Below are 5000 nucleotides of genomic sequence, written 5' to 3' on the forward strand. Positions count from 1 at the left end.
GCTCTTCATGCCACAGTCACAGCTAACATCCATGTGTCTTGTTCGACAGCAATACCTTAAACCAACGCTTTGCAAGAGTACCCTCTCCTCAGCAAGCGCAACCGATGTTTGGCAGACAATTCTGGCCATTTCCTTCGAGCAGCACTTCTTTTTATCGGCCGTCCGAAATGGGAAGGGCCCAGTTCGACGAACAGCAACAAATAAGTATTGATGATTACAATCAGCTCAGCAGCCCAAGCAACTCCAGTAACTCTTCCCGAACGATATCGCCGATCCCAGTGGTAGCAAGCACTTCAAGTGCTCAAGCAGTGGAGGAAGGCGCCCAAGTTAAAACTAAGAAAGCGCGATCAAAGTCTGTGGACTGGACGGAAGACGAGACCCATGATCTTCTAGAAGCGTGGGGTCCAAGATACAGCCAGCTCCAGAGTGCCTCTCAAAGAGAAAAGGTAAACATATGGAACCAAATATATGCCTCTTATAAATCTGCCTATCCCCAAAGCCAGAGAACCCTTCAGCAAATAAAGAAACGGCAGCAGAACTTGGAGTATGAGTATAAGCTACTTAAACAAAAGTCACAGAAAACCGGGGAAGCAGGAATCAAGCAAATCAAAGATGGCTTTCCTTACTTCGACTATTTTGACGACGTAATGGGCCATCGGGACAGTGTTGATTCCAGTAAAATGGCAGTTGAGGGAAGCTCTATTTTCACTACGGAGAGCGAAGAGGCCGCATCAGAAAGTGGAAGTGTTTCGGCACGAACTGAAATCGCACATCCTGACAAACGAAAAGTAGACAAGCCAGAAATTAGTGTCCGTAAGGGAAAACGGCGGCTACAAGATGAGCCCGGAACTAGTGGTCAGTCCTCTGATTTCTAAGAAGCTTTCATGGAAATGTGGGAGCGCAGCATGAACGAAGACAGGGATAGATTTGAACGTTCCGCTGAAATATTTCCCGAGGCGCAGACCAAACAAATGGAGCAGACAAACGCCATACTTTCCGGATTTAAAGACATTTTTAAAGATTTGGCGTCTAAGTAGGTAGCATGATGGATTCATTCAGGATAATATGTTTTATTCATTGTTGATGTTTTACATACAGTCCAATCTCAGAGGAACTGATTCTTTTTATTTGACATAAATTACAAAGATAGCAAAACCTTTGTTTTATAGTTAACGTCTATTCGTACACAATTGTCCAGTTGCAACTTTCTTCACAGGTTTTCCCATACGTAGTCTTTTAGGGTGTCTCGGATGCTGTTGCCAGTTTCCAAAGCATTTCTCCCTCCGTTTTCATCAGCAGGGTCATCGTCTGAGTCGCTCTCGTCTGCGTCGTATAGGTCGCCCCTTTCAATGCAAATGTTGTGTAGAACGCAAGCTGCAATTACAGTCTTTTTCAACGTTTTCGTTTTTTGTTCAATTTTCTTCAACATAATTCTCCAACGTGATTTTAGCATGCCAAATGTTCTTTCCACTACGCATCGCAGTGCGCTAAACTTTAAATTAAATTTCCTCTGCTCTGGAGTCAAACGGCCTCTATCTGCAAAGGGTTTGAGGAGCCAGTTCATGAGTGGATAGGCACTGTCTCCAGCTAGTAGAGGCCCGATTTCTGTTCCACTGATATTCCGTATTGGACCACTGAGAATTTGCTCATTTTGTGCTCAGTCATGTAAACCGCTTAGCCTAAGAACTCTAGCGTCATGTATGCTGCCAGGATACCCAACAGTTGCATGAATAAACTTTAAATTTGCATCGACTATGCCCTGTAGATTGACACTGTAATGCTACTTTCGATTAAAATAATCTCGTGATTCTCTGGTGGAGCATTTATCTCGATGTGACATCCAACGATCGCTCCTATTATTTGCGGTATTCCATACAGTTCTTTAAATTCTTCTATTTTCTATTTTAAAGCGTTTTTTTAGCTCAAAAATTGCCTGTTCGAATTCACTACAACTGAATTTCGCCGTTGACTTTCCAAATCCAAACTGTAAACCGCAACTCCTATAGCTGTTGCCTGGTGCGAGCCACCAGAGTGCCAGGCCAACTCTTTCCTCCACGCTGATCGGAACTCTAAATCTCGTGTGCAGTTCTTGCAACTTTACCTTAACGAGGTCACACAAGTATTCAAATGTTTCTCGGGTGACTCTGAAATGTTCCTTCCACATAAAATTAAGCCCTGGGCTTGCTATGAGGTGTCGAAACCAATTCTGTGGACGAGGCCAAACCCAAGCTCTTCGTCCCCTTTGAGCATTCATGACCTGATTGATTTGGGTCATCATGAGAAACATTCGTCTGTTTCTCCGCATAATTCTAAATTCTTCCTCTAAAACGTAAAGGTGATAAAGATGGGAAAGCAAAGATCTTTGACGTAGCAGTAAAATAATTGTGAGCCATAAAAGGCAAGCAATTCGAAGGTTTCTAGGTCGCATGATCAAGTGCATGAAGAATTCCTATTCTCCCGCAATTCATTCCGAAAAGCGTGATGAATACACGTGGGAACTTGATTGACAACACGATTACCTTGAAAGCATACTTTGAACTCTAATATGAACGCTCATCACGGTAAGTAAACATGGACGATCATAAGTATACTTGAGCTCGGGTATACTTAAGGTGTACTTACTCCGCTGGTATGAACCCACCTATTGATGTTAATGTCAATTTTGTTGATTTGTTTAATAGTTACTGGAAATTTAATTCCATTGTAATCCAAATTTTGGATAAATGTTTTGTCTGATTTTTTTCTCTGTGAATCTTCGTTTTGTGGATTTAAAAATGTTATATGGCACCATCTGAAGCATTCATTATCCTTGTTTTGCAGGTTTATCGATCCTTTTGCACATACATACATACATACATACATACATACATACATACATACATACATATTAAAAAGAAATTATTTTTATATGTTTTTTAAATTCTAATATTGGAAATAAAATTAAACTATACAATTATCATACGTATTGTGGATCTCCATCCAAGATGATATGCTTTTTTTTATTAATTTTTTTAGCATGACTGATGTGTCTTTTATAGTAACACTAACTAGTTTTTTTTTAATTTTGTTTGATTAGCCTTTTTTCGACAATATATTTTAAAACTGGAGCCATTAGTTTTAATTCTTCTTAGTTCGTCTTCGGTCAAATCATTACTTTGATTTTTTGTTAAAACAGCCATCTATATATTATAATTAGATTACATTGTTCAAGTTTTAAATTGCAAACTATTAACATTATGACAGTGTTTGCCAAATGTAAAAAAAATCGCGAATTTTATTATATAGAGCATCAATAGTAGAATCATTTTGAATCAAAATATCATAACCAGTAATAGCATTAATACTAGTCTCTGAAATATGTTGATCATTATTGACTTGAGATGGGCGATTGACCTTAATTACAAAACCACTATGTTTTTTAATAAGATATAACTCATTTTGGAAACGAATATCAGGAACCACATATGTTTTGTCTAGACTATAAAAAAAAACAGCTTTCCAGTCTGCTAACCCAATTATTTTGATTAAATTGTTTTCTCAACAAATTTGTTGCAATAAATTGTAAAAGAGTTCTTGGACTAGCATCCCAATAATCATCTTTTGTTTCTTTCAAACTACCATACAGTTGCTCATCAGATAGTCCAAACATGTGCCTATACACCTCTTTTAAGGGATTTGCAAAATTGACTTTTTGATATTCGTATTCTAAAGCAATTAAATCAGCATTAGTATCTTTACCATGATTTTTTTCCAATAATTCCAATAATTTTCACCTGAAATCTTATATTATATAATATTTAATTTTTTTTAAATTTTGAATGCTTTGAAATAGCCAGAAACAAACAACTTTTTTTGGCTACTGAGTTCAGAAGCGGAAAACAGTAACACATACTATGAGTTCACTACAATAGTAGTTTATATACAATATATGTTATATTATTTCACGTTTATGTATTTTCATAAATCCGTCATATTCTTAAATGGTATCCAACTGTTAAAGTCATCACTATATCTTTTCCACTTCACCAAAGCTTGTTTCTTTTTAAAATCTCTCCAGATGACTTTATCGATTCGGAATACATCCTGTTTGGCTTTTAATAATTCAGGTTCATAAAAACTGCCTTCTATCTCTTCACCTCCGAGATCCTTTAGTTGATAACTAATAGGATTAGTGTATTTGATTTTATCGATTATAAACACTTCTTCTGTCCAGTTCGGAGTATAGCTTTTGTCGAAGGTCTTTCTTTTATATTTGCTTATCCTAACCTTATCGCCTATTTTAAATTTTGCTTTAGATGATAATTGCGAAAGCTCCATATCACCATATAGATTAAAGTAAACAACTCCTTTATTGTTCTTTTTACTAGCTTCTGTAGGTGTCATTTTTTAAACTGTGTCTAGTGTTGTTATACTGGTTTAATATTTTAGGTATTATATCCAAATATTGTGTATTGCATTGAACAGTGACCTGCTTCCACATCTTAGTTTTTATTGTTCTGTTCCATCTTTCACAAACAGACGAGTTTTCCTCATTCTCGGCGGAGTATAACGTTATTTTATTCTTACCTAAGAGGTCTTTCACATGTTTGTTATAATATTCCTTACCTTTGTCTGTCCATAAATGTTCAGGTTTTCTACCTTCTTTAAGGATAGTCTTAAATGCAGCAGCAATGGTATAATCCATCCATATTTGCTGAACACATCTTAAACCATAAGAAGATATCTATAGCCCTTATTCCATTTACTAAACTGTTGCATTTCAACTAAATCAGAACATTAAATTTCATCGATATGATTTACAATAACACGCCGCCAAGTGAACTTTCGTTTGATTGGTTTATACAATTGATTTGCTAATTTTCCTTGCCAGTTTCATCACTCGACGGCTTTTTCCGTTTTTTGGCTTTTTAACACCAAGTCCAAGTTTCTGTTTAGCATTAATCAAAAATCTAGCCATTTGCTCCCATTTTGGCATTTCGCCGTAAGGGATTTTATCCAGG

This window comes from Montipora capricornis, chromosome 7, assembly GCF_036669925.1.
Source record: "Montipora capricornis isolate CH-2021 chromosome 7, ASM3666992v2, whole genome shotgun sequence".
NCBI classification, from domain to species: domain Eukaryota; kingdom Metazoa; phylum Cnidaria; class Anthozoa; order Scleractinia; family Acroporidae; genus Montipora; species Montipora capricornis.